The 12,667-nt window shown below is 36.1% G+C and overlaps 1 protein-coding gene across 5 annotated transcripts in view; it reads left to right on the forward strand.

Annotated features, from left to right (window-relative positions):
- ERC2 (ELKS/RAB6-interacting/CAST family member 2) overlaps positions 1-12,667 on the forward strand; it is a 498,505-nt gene that overhangs the window by 151,298 nt on the left and 334,540 nt on the right. The window lies entirely within an intron of this gene.

Below are 12,667 nucleotides of genomic sequence, written 5' to 3' on the forward strand. Positions count from 1 at the left end.
TGAGAAACGGAGTGTCTCCCAGATGGAATATAATTGTGGTAAACTGGTAAACCTATAGCTTCCAGCTGAATAATAAATAAATGCAAGATCAGATCTTGACATGTCTCTGACTTGCTGTTAGATGATCTGGCAGACTGGATTCAGTAAAAATATTTGGCAAGTTAATCTCTGTTAGTATGTTAGAAAGCCTGCAACTGAAAATCACGTCTGATTTTGTTCCTGCGTAACTTTTCATTTTAAATTACAGTGGATAAGGTGCTTATAATAGAGGTTACAATCTCATGCATTTCTGTGCAGCATTGTTGAGCCTCATGAATTATCCTATACTTTTCAAACTCTTTAAATATGAGGTGAAGATCTACCAATTTGGTGACGATTGAAGTGTTTTAGAGTAAAATGTCTTCTTCAGTTCTAGAAGGACGTTGCTGAAAAGATGACATAAAAAAAGGAGTTACCAATTTTGGAATCTGAAACTGCCCTTTTAGTCTTTTCCTGGCAGACTGCATCTCAAGGAGCCTCTTGTGGACTAAGCAGCCTTTCCCTGTCTGGAATTCTTATCAGAAGCCACAATCTGTGGAAACTTGTTTGGGAGTCTGTTTTCATCATAAAAAGTAAATATATTTGCAATGTCTGAGATAGGCAAAATGGTTGTACTTCTGTTTCAGTAGGAGTACAGTCTGATTTTTTTGGTTGAGATGCTTACTGTTAACAAAATAGCTTAGCAATATTACGAGGCCTCATCATTTTCAGCTTATGGGCCATCTACTATCTGTAAGACATCTCTAAATAATGACTTACAGGCTTAATATATAATACAGCATTTCACAGAGCAATCTCTTAAAGGGCTCAAAATATCACTGAAAATCTGTTAGTTTCCATAAAACTGATAACTAAGCCCTCACATTTTAAATCTTCACTCATCTGTTGAGTCTGAAAATCATAACATTTTAATGTGAACATTTTAAATGTGAACTAAATTCTAATTTTAAATCTTTTTCTTTCTGTTTTGAGTTTTTCGACACTGCCATAAAGACCAGATTTTTTTACACGTTTTAATACTTGTTGTTTCCAAACTAAGATTTTAAGACAGTTATCACAAGACTCACAGTATGCTTTAAATCTTGTTCTCAAGCCACTTGCAAGCTAGCCTCATAAAGTTAATTTTCCTATGTACTAGTGAGGGCTTTGGCTGTACTAGTAAATTGAATGCTTTCAGACTATTCTCTGGTCCCAAAACCAAGTGACATAACACACTATTCAGGTATCAGCTCTTAGTATCAATAATAGGGATACAAGATTCCAGAGAAGATACTACCATCTTGGCACTCTGGAAGGTTCCATGCATTAGATAGCAAATATGGTGTTACTATTAGTAGGTACTTGTTTATCTTGTTTCTGGGTAGGGCTCTCATTGGAAAACTTGGGAGAGCAGCATGTATTTGTACTCTTACAAGACTACATCAGCTGACAAGTTGCTGTGTCAAACAGTTGATTCATCCAAAGGCACTGCTACAGTTGAGCTGTATTAGAGTTGCATTTCTGAGTGAGATATACACACACATATATGTATTTCCCCACATTCATTATTTGCAAAAATCATGTAATTGTGTGATGCACAGCTCAGCTGTGTATATCTTTGAGTTTTGTACTGGAGTTCTCAATTTTGAGCAATAGTTTGCTACTCACATGAGAAGCAGCAGTTTGTCCAGATAACCACATTGAGGCAATGCTGACAGTTTTTAACTGTGTAACTCAAGAGTTCTTAAAACCTTGCTTATTGTGACTATGAATATGTATTTGTATTGTTAGGTGTTTTTATCTCTCATCTATTATCAAAGATTTTTAATTGCTAACTTTGGAGTCTGAAATTTTTTGCTTTTTCATCTTGGCCTAAAGTTTCTTTCTGAAGTTCATGTACCAAGTTTTCTTTGCGCACAAAGCAGAATATCGGCTTTTCCTCCTCCTTCAGGTGAAGAGGTAGATTTTATATCAGTTGCGTGTATGAAGCATTTTCATTCCTCTGTAAAGATGTTTTAATCTTCAAGATGCCCTAACTGGGAAACTAAGGTTATATCACACCACTACAAAGAACCATCATATCATCATCTGCTGAGTTTTAAATGTCTGTGTAGGTAATTTCTAGCACTGCGATCACTGTGGACTTGCTACAAAAGCATTTGTTTTTGAGTTCATCAGTCATCTTTTTGGGTTTATCAGTGATTTTTAATCTTAGTTCAGAAATAAGCCTCATTTAAAAGAAAAAAATTCCTAACAAAATTCTTTTTCCCTTGATCCGAGACACACATGTACTCATCAAGTTGTCCCCTAAAGTAACCTACCATTTGCAGGAAGCAAAAGACATTGCTCTAGAGAGAGTGCATAGTGCTTTTGCTTGTGCCAGATTTCCCATTAAAACTGTCTCTGACAGTGGTATGCAAAATTTGCTATTTAAAGAACTATTTATTGCTATTTATTATATGTTGAACAGTTTCGAATGTTCTTGCTGGGAGATCTCTATAACTTTTTAAGATCTTATTAATGTTTAGCAGATACAGAGATAAAAAATTACCAAGAATGTATCTTGTTACATGCCAGAATAGGCCTTTTAGAGCCCATTTACAGAGCTTTCAGTCCATATTAAAAAAAAAAAAAAAATTAATTCTTACTAATTATTGCTTGCATCAAACATTTTAGAAGGTGTGGTTTGACTCAGTATGGACATAAAGATCTCTCCCAAGGTAATGCGTTCTTACATAACTTCTAATTTTATTTCTAGAAAGATGTAATTTAATGATCTAGTCTCTTAGGTCTCTTTTTGTTTTAGCCGACCTGACTTTGGAATTCCATGAAATTTTTGTCCTTGGTCTGTTAGAAAAAAATTATAGATTAGCACTTTTAATTTTCAAAGTTAATTTGCAACTTGTCTTTCAGTCTTTATACTTAGGCTAGAATCGAGCCAGCTATGGTTTGTTTTACAGACTATAGGCATTGCCTTTATGTACATCTAATGTGATAAACCACTGCACTCTGTTCTGATACCTGGCAAGTATCTTCTTGTATTATGTATGCAAGGAGAGTGAGCAAGGAGGTGGCCTTATCTTACACGCCTCAGCCAGAGCTGATGAGAAAATTCTGAGTCCTAGGAGAGCCTAGAAAACCATAGGTTTGGATTGAGGACAAGTGATGGACCTCTAACACTTGCTAGTATTCAAGGCTGATATGAAACTAGCTGATGTTTACTGTTTCTGGGAGATTGTGGAGCATGGCTGGCTGGGGGGGAGAGCACTCTCAGCTTTTATATTTGGAAAATTTTAGAGGTATATTTGTGATCAGAGAGCTTACAAGTAGAATCGTATTCACTCTTGAGAAAAATGCATCAGTTTGCAGAGAAAAGGCTGTAAATTGGTCCCTGGAAGGATATGAGCAGGAGAGATAAAAAAGCTAAAATGGTATATTTCTTGACAAAAATGTGTTATATTTAAAGTAAACAATATATGTGTAGTTTATTGTTTTAACCTTCTTCTCTGTTCGCTGTGTTCTTGTGAATAAATGAAAAATACTGCCAAAGCTGCTTTATGTCACTCTATTTATGATCTGGCCATAGGTCTGGAAGAGAAGCTTGTAGCCAAGCAGATTCCAGCTAGACCTGCTGATATAAGAATGTCTGATAAACAAGTGGGTGACATACACAGGTGTTACAGTCTCAGAACAGGGTGCATCATAACATTCTGCTCCAAGAGATGTGACTCACTCAAAACATGTGAAATTGAGAGGGAGAGGTCAAGGGTACAGAACATGCCTGCAAGCGTTAACACAGGCTCTCCAGCTCAGCTGAAAAGAGGTTTACCCACAGGCACCTCCTTTGTTTGAATGTTCCAAGTAGGTTACAAACCTAAGTGTGATTTTTGAAAATCACTGCTATGTCAACTATTTGTAATAACTCGTTCGTACTATTAGGAAAGATTAAGCTAAGAAAAAAAAATTCATGTAAAAATTCTATTTTTATCATGTATAAAGCTAACGGATATTTACTGATGATTCTTGTGCTGTTATGGAATTCTACACATTTTTTTCATGAAGCAGTTAAATGCATTGGCATGATTTAAAAAAGAACATTGTGGCCTTTTAATTCACTTTCTATTAATCTGTTACAGTATAATAAAGTTTGAATGTTATTGGAGACAGAAATTTCAAAAGTTAAGAGCTTCCAAGATTGATAGTTTAGTAAATTGGTTTAAAGTATTTTGAATTTATAACTATCATTATGTTGCTAAATAACATTGACTCTGGAACGACTGACTTCCTTTTGCAGTTATTCAAAAATATTATGACAGCTATAGTTTTATAGTGAGCATAAAAACCAGTGAGGTAAGTTCAATGAGGTAAGGTTAGTGTTGGAAGTTTTATTAACAAAAACTTTTAAGTATTAGCACACGAGTTACAATTCCCATGTGTTTTCCAAAATCTGCTGAATCTGAACTGAATATTAAATTCTGAACTTCGGACTAGTTGCTTTAAACTACCTAATTTTAGTGGTAGGAGTAGGCAAAGATGTAAATTTGAATAAAACAGCTGTTAGGCAGTTGGCTGCATTGGTAAGCTACACATGATCAGAGTTCCTTGTGCATATAATGTTGCACAAGGATGAGTTTCACACTGCCTGAGGGAACCATTTATATCTTGGCTACAATCTCTGGTTCAGCTAAAACCTTTTCTAGTGTAGTTTGACCAGGCAGTATTACCAGGTTTCTCTTTTAAAGAGAATCTGGACTAGTGGGAAAAAAGGAATGAAAGAAAAATCAAAATTGATTAGCAGAGATAGTGGCTGGTGAAGCTATCAGGGAGGGAGGCTGGGAGCCCATAGGTGCCATCTTTCAAGGAGCGAATAAAAGAGAGTAAGCGCATTTAAAGTATTAGCCTGTCAGGTGGTTCTCCCATCCTTGTACAAAAGGATTGAAAAAGCTTGTATCAGTGGTTTTGAGGGCAGAGGTATGGTACAGGGTACATACCATTGTACGAGGTGGTATGGGGTGGTTTTCCTGATTTGAACAGCCAGCACTGTCCTGTGTTTATAAACCATCTAAGGTTGCTTATGTCTGTTTCCCTCAACTTCAATGTACTCAGCTGCTTTAAACCCCAAGCCTTTTCTCAGTTCTTAAATACTGAAGTAGTAGAAGGAAGACAGTAAGGTAGGTTGTCCTGTAAAGAATATAAAGCCTATTAACTATTGGCTCTATGATAAGCTGATTTGCTGAATTAAAATGTAACCTAGAGCAACCATAATACCCAGAGTAGTAAGGGTGGGAACGTTGTTGAAATAATGCTTGAAGGTGGAATTTTCCTCTACAAAGGGGAAAAGCTAGCTAACTGACTGAAGTTTCAATTTGGAATAAGAATCTAAAGTGTATTGATTGTACAAAATTCAGGTGTCTGCAGCTTCAAAATATGGCCATGTTTTGCCTTTTCTGACTTGAATTTTACATGGATCAGATGGTTTTGAAAGAAATGAATATGTTATCAGGTGCAGCCACTGCTCTGAAAAAAAATCATGTTTTTCATTTAATCAAATTAGACTGAAAAATGAGGGAGATAAATGATGAGGGGAGAGTTTTCATTTTATTGTTGTACTTTAGATTTTTTTTTTTATAGTTCTGAAGTGGAGAGTACAGTTGGGACATTTTAACGACACGTGATATGCTTTCTATAATCGTAGCTCAGTTCCGATATTTGCAAATAGGCCCATGTGAGGATATGTTCTCTTTACTCACACCTCAGTACTTGTGTATAGAAAATAGAAGTGACAGCTTTCTCATGGTTTAAACTGGTTTTCATAATCAAAACATTGTATATTGCATTTCACTGGATACGTGTGGATGTATAAATACAGGCACTAAGGTCTTTAACAGAAGTTTCTGTAGCAGTCATTAGGAAAGGGGAGAATGATAGTATGGAAGGGGGGAAGACTTGCTCTGGGACACAGTGGCAAATACTGACTGCAGTGTGTGCTGGAACAGAGGTGGGGCTAGGAGGAAGATTGACGATAGGCTAGTTTGCCTTCTCTGTTACCCCAGGTGTGGTACCACAGTACACTTTGTGCTTGACTAGTAAATGTAGAATTAGGTTAAAATAATACAGCCAAACCTTTGCTTTAAATGTGTTTATGATGTAAAGTAAATGATTCTTAACAGTGAAACACAGTAGTGCTTCTTCATGTTGTACTTCCTCATGGAGCTCCATAACACTAAAACAACTTTCATAAATGATATATATATATAATACGGCATATAAGTTAAACAGTTAACAGTGGGGAACTTCAAGGAATAGACGTCACTACTGGAGCTGATCATGAGTGGCGGGTGATGACATGAAGATTAATAAAGTTCAACTTTGAATTGGGCAGTATTTGCCACCGACATGAACTTTTCTTTCTAAAGTACAACCCAAATCTGAAGTTTTTGCAGTGTGTTGTATATTTCCAGAACAAGTGACAGAGTTTATTGTATTAAATAGTTGAAATAAGTAGTTGCTGAGGAAAAAGAAGTTAAGCAAAATTAAAAGCAATTTACTTAGGCGTAGCTCTTTGAAATGCTTTATGTGTTAGCTATCTGATCTGGTTTTGCTTTATTTTTCTGGAAAATTACGGTGTTTTTTAGATTGCCAAGTTTTACTAGTAAATGTACTGCCAAAGCTTGGGAAAAAATAAGTCAAGGACTCTTAAAATTACAAAGTGTTGAGTGAAAAGCCAAAGAGAGGGTTTTTGTGTACCAGAAATCCTTATACTTTCAAATAAAAAAATATATAACTGAGGCTGTAAAACGACCCATATTTAATTTCCTTTCAGATTATATTTAAAATGCCATGGATGTAAAAGGAGGGGTAACAAAATGGCAGATATTTCTCATAGTGTATCAGCGTGCTCCATTTAGAATACTTCATTGTTTCATTATTTTGGGGAGATGTGATTTCACACTACTATTTTCAGGGAAGAGATAATTTCTAATATTGGGAAATTCATCATGGCTATAAATGAAGTAGTCTATTTTGCTGCTTGTCTTCCACAAGATGAGGAACTTATTTAACAGCTTCTCAGTTTTACGCCATCTGGACGTTCAGATTTGACTTATGAAATGATGTCATACATGCTTAGCACTGCACAGATACCATATAGTAAAAGGTCTCATGCAGTTCAGGCTGAGTGGTTTTATTTCACATTATGAGAAATGTAAAAATCTTGGTTCCTGATTACTGGAGGCAGAGAGAAGAATTTAGGGAAGGAGAAAATGACTGACATAACCAATGTTCTTGTAAACCTCTGCATCGCATTCCTGTGAATAGAAAATAAATCTGTCCATCGAAGACCACACACAGTATGAGTTGCTTGTTCACTTTCCCAGACTGGCGCTGATTCAGAGTTCTGCTTCTCTGAAAACTGACTTAGAGCACTGATTTCAGAGTGGCTCCTGTCTGTGTATGTTAGTTTGGAGGACGATATACCTATTCTATAAAAACACATGGGCTTCATCATGTAGGTGGATTTTTGAATTAGTGCTCTGCTGTATCAGCCTCAAGATATCTTGACCATTGGTTGAAGAGATACAAGAAAACAGAGATGTATTTGTCAGACTTTTCTTTTTTTCTTCTTAACGTTAGTGTCAGGACACAATTTAATTTGAGCTCCACAAAACACAGCTTTTGGGGACGAAGACTAGAGAGAAAACTAGAGATGTTTCCTGTACTTGCAAGGAGAAAAGGATGACACAGATTACAACCACGCTGAGTTATAAATCGTGTTATTTTCTGATCTTACAGGTTTAGTCTAAGCTCTTACATGGACTTGGCTTAAATTATAATATCTAATGGTTAAATATATCTATACAAAGGGGGGAAAAAGAGGGAACATCAAATAAGCTATTGTCTTATAAAATAATAAGAAAATGTATGGTTTACAAGATTAGTTTGAATCTCTGTGATCCAAATTGATTGAATCATCGGAAATGCTGTGTCAGTAACCCATGTCTAGCTGCTTCTCATCATATTTCGGAAAGATTTTTGTTTCATCAGGAAGGTGGAATTCCTTTAAGACAGAAATTCCTCGTAATTCTATGGAACTCATACTCTAGTTAGAACAGTGGTTCATTTTCGAAGGGCTGGGGAATAAAACAGTTTAACCTCCTAAGCATGACATCAGATTTGTTGTGGCTTGGAAGTAACACCATGGGGTGTTAATGGAGGTGTCAGTCACTAACAGAGTACCTGTGGTGTAAACCTGTCTTTTAACTCTCTGTGTTGTGCCTTTGTTTAGGGAATAAAACCAATGTATTGGTCATGTTATGAGCTGGCTAGTAGTGAAAGGAAAAGCAAAAAGGTTCAGTCATACGGGGGTCTTTGTATAAACAGCTGTATGAGGACAGGATTGGGTCTGAGAAACCAGTGGACCCGCCTCTGCTCCCCTTTCTCACACAGATTGTCACTCACAGACTTGGACTTCAGCACCACTCAACCTTCCTTTTTGTGTTTCCAAGTTTTAATGCCTAAAATCCCCATTCCTGAGTTGAATCCCTGAGCTGTGATGACAGGGCGTGTGGGAAGAAATTGGTGAAGAAGAGTGAGAATTGTCTGCTTGATCCTGAGGGTGGGGACTGGATAGATAGAGAAGAAAAGGCTATTGACTCAGAAACTGCCTGGTTTAGCCAAGCAGAACAGAGCATGTGTGAGCTACTGTGTTATCCCAGTCACTAGGGAACAGTATCACTGCTTTGTTTATGAGTGGGTCTAATCACCCTCAACTCCCTTTGACTTCAAGCATTAAGCTTCTGCCTAGTGGCAGTTGGGAAAATGAGACTGCAGTGACTGACAGAAGAGAACCCCTTTTGGAGTTCCCACCGCAATGTTATGATGAGCTCCTCAGCTGCAGCTTAAAGGCCCAACAGAGATTTTTTTGATTTGACTTAAGGGATTGCTTTCAGACACGAAGCAAACAAGTGATTAAGTATAAAGAAGATGTGGTAATGAGTTTCAGATGAGGCCTTTTATGTTTATTAAAAGAAGTCCAAAAGTTTGCTGCTGCTACTATTTCTTATTTTCTAACTTAAAAAGTCATATTTGAATCTCATACTGCACACTGCTTACAAACTGCAAGATCCTAATACTGTATTGTTGTAAAAAAAAGTCTTAAAAAAAAAAAATAAATCCAATAGAATTCCTCTCTCACCTCCCTCCCCGCCCCAGTGTATAGAAAAGCAATGAGCCATTTTAAGAGCAGGGGGAACATGCATTTTGAGATCCAATAGATCATCTAAATTGGTCTCAAACCAAGTTTTAAAATGGCATTGCAAGGACTTCTGCTTTGAATAAATTTAACATTACAAAACTTGGAATATAAGTAAAATAAATTTGCTGATTGTTTTGTACTGAACTAATATTCTAATTAACTAGGAAAATAAGTGCTTAATGGAGATGATGCTTTCTGACTAGTCAAACTGCAGAACTTAAAAATGCTAAACATTTATGCCCTTTCAGTTACTTGCATCTATCTTTTTATTATAAATTTATTTGTAATAAATTTGAATTTCTATGTAACGTAAACTTTAAACCCTTGTCCTCTATTTTCTGACATTTGTATGTTTGAAATTTGGATTAGTGAATCTAAAATTTCTCACTTGTCTGACTTCCTGCAGCTCTGTTTAGACGGAGAATTACTCTAGACTGCCACATCATATATTTTCAATCCAAACCTTGTCTTCTCGATGGCCTACCTTGCAGCCAAAAAAAGCCTGAGTGGGTCCACCTGGTGTGAACACCTTAAGGTTTCAGAGCTGCAGCATCAGAAGAATGGCCTCTATTCAGGGAAACCCATCTTTGTAGTATCAAATGATTGCACTCTCTTTATCTTAGTTCTCTACTTTGCATGAAATTATAACATCATTCTAATGGTTTGCAAACCTTGCAAAGGTTCTCCATGCCTGTGCTGCCACCTCTGTGTGCTTTCTGAGCTGCATACTGTCTTTCTGGGTGGAACGGAAGACAAATGTAGAAGTAGGTCTATGGCAGTATTTTTAGCATCTCTTCTGGACTTGTTCTGATGTATTAACCAGCCTTCTAGAAAAACGAAATATTTCACTGAGAATAAACTCCTTGATTTCCATACCCCAGGCTTAAATTTGGGAGTTTGAGGCTGCACAATGAATGCAGGATTGAATCTGTAATGCTTAACAGAGTTGGTTTTGTTGATCTTGTATGATGTTTAAAAGTGCTGACAAAATTTCGTGGGTATACTATGCTTTCTTGCATTATTTTATTTGCAAACTAGCCTTCAATAATATGAGACTCACATTAAAACAAACGAACAAGAAACCCCTGTCTTTTGGTCTTTAAAAATGTGAGGTATGATGAAATCTGTTTTGTTTACCCCAAAATATCCCCATCTAGTATTCTATGTTGCCCATGAGCTGCTCAGTGATTCATTTGTAACTGCATTTCTGAACCAGAATGTGGAAACAGGTATGATTTAGTGGAAGTGGTCCCTGAAGGAACCAATACATGCGAAGTGCAGCTCTTGAAATACTGATGATTAAAACCAAACATATTCAATTGCTTTAATGAACTGCGATGTCTACTATCTTATTACAAAGCTGCCTTTTATTACAAAGTATTAAGAGTAGAATTTATGTGATGAGTAATTCTTTCTTTGGCATTAGTGAATGAATGAAGTTCTGCCCCTTACCCCCACAGTGTATTTTAGATTAGACAAAGAAATGGATAAACATTTTAAACTTGATACATGTTCTAGTTCAGTTTAACTTTTATTCCTCCCCACCCCTTTTACAATTCTCTTTATTTATCTGTTCAACCTAGCACACCCTTTCATACACTTCTGTTTTTAAACATTTTTGTAGGAATAATATTATTTGCTTTTTCAATTTCAATGAAATATTTAATTTTTCACTTTGCTAATTATCAAGGTTACCAAAGATTATGTGCATCATAATTTGAACTGTTTACATTCTACAGTCAGGATCTTTATATTCTTGAATTATTACAGTATTGTAATTGTCTTGATCTTTTCTACTATATAAAAAGCTACACCATTAGAACTTTCAAAACTTCATTTTCTAGCTTGCAGTTTTACCTTATGGCTTCACCTCCACTTCACCATCACGTCATTGTAAGGCAACTTAAGCATTTGCTTTATTCCAGTCTATTGTCGTATTTTAATTTAAGGAAGCAGTGATGAGGTATCTTTTAGTAACTTTTTGGAAATTATTGAGAGCAAATAGTCTGTATAGTATATTAGAAGTTCTCAAAGACTGAATCAGTGAGCATCCTGATAGTGACTGCTTCCTTTCCTCTTCACGGTGTGAAGAGTAACTCCTTTTCCTTTTGGAATTAGTCCTTGTGGTAACTGCTTCAGGCACTGCTTATGTAGAATGGTATTATTAATAAAGGTACTAGAAATTTGAAGCTGTGAAGTAGGATTGTTAAATCTACTTGAAAAACATGCTTTCCTGTCAGGCTCATTGTTTCTTCCCCTATTTTGACATTTTCTATGTGTTTCTTTGTGTATCTGTGTTCATATGCCTGCTGCTGTGGCCGTGTCTGTCTGTCTGCATTGTGTGTACTTTCCAGTTTCTTGATTATACTCCCCCAAAAGCCAGTTCCTTCTTCCTCCATTTCATTGAGCAGGTACCCTGTGATTTAGATTTTCCTTTTTCTTTCCACTTTTTTCTTTGCTTCACAAAAAGTTTTTCTTGGTTTTGATAATATTTATGCTGCTGCCCTTGAATGTGGCTGCTGCTTCCCACCACCCCCATAGTGGAGGAGAGTCAGCTATTTTTCCTCCTTGTTTACAAATGCTTTTATGAGTACCCAAGCTTCTAATTGCAATTAGCAGGAGAGCTGTTTATAGAAACAACTGTATACAAATAGTAACCAGTATCAAGTGATCTACGGATTTTTTCCAGACCACCAGCAAGCATTTGCCTGACTATAATTTGGTAACTGTTTGAATTGTGTTAGGAGAACAATAAAATGTACGCTTGAGCTTTTATAAAGAAAGAAGTGAGAAAACTGAGGCTGCATACACCTTCTGGGCTGTTAGAATGCTTTTGATTTTATTTTTTTCCTTTTTTAAATTTATTTTGGGGTTTCTAGAGGAAAAAAACTGTTACGTAGTGCACAGCAGTTTGGTGAGGGTCTTTAATAAGACATTTCTGCTTAGAAAAATCCTTAGGATATCCCTTATTTTGTTTGATAGGGGTTTGTGCTTATTACAGCAAAATACAGTAAGGCCCATTTGTTGAGAGACATGCAACATACAATGGAGAAAAGTAAAGAACCTTATAATTTCCTTATTTGCCATGTATTTGTTCAATTGTCTTTCTAGATTGCTGATCTGTGCCCAAACCTTTGTAGTGATTGTGGTATCTGATAGACAGTTTCATGGCTTTAATGGGCAAAGTAAATACAGAATACAGAACATTATTTTCAATAAGTTATATATTTCATAGGTCAAGGTGATTTTCTTTTTGAGTCCTTTATGCATGTTACGGCTTTTTTACTGCTGTTTCATATTTTGACTATTCTACTTTTTTTTTCATTCAGGCTTTGGTGCTAGAAATGCTTTCATTTTTTTATTCCATTTTAACAAAATAAACTTTTACTCGTAGAA

The sequence above is a fragment of the Pezoporus wallicus genome, unplaced genomic scaffold (genome assembly GCF_028554395.1).
Source record: "Pezoporus wallicus isolate ANWC-B61680 ecotype Strahan unplaced genomic scaffold, APGP_CSIRO_Pwel_v1 contig_8542, whole genome shotgun sequence".
NCBI classification, from domain to species: domain Eukaryota; kingdom Metazoa; phylum Chordata; class Aves; order Psittaciformes; family Psittacidae; genus Pezoporus; species Pezoporus wallicus.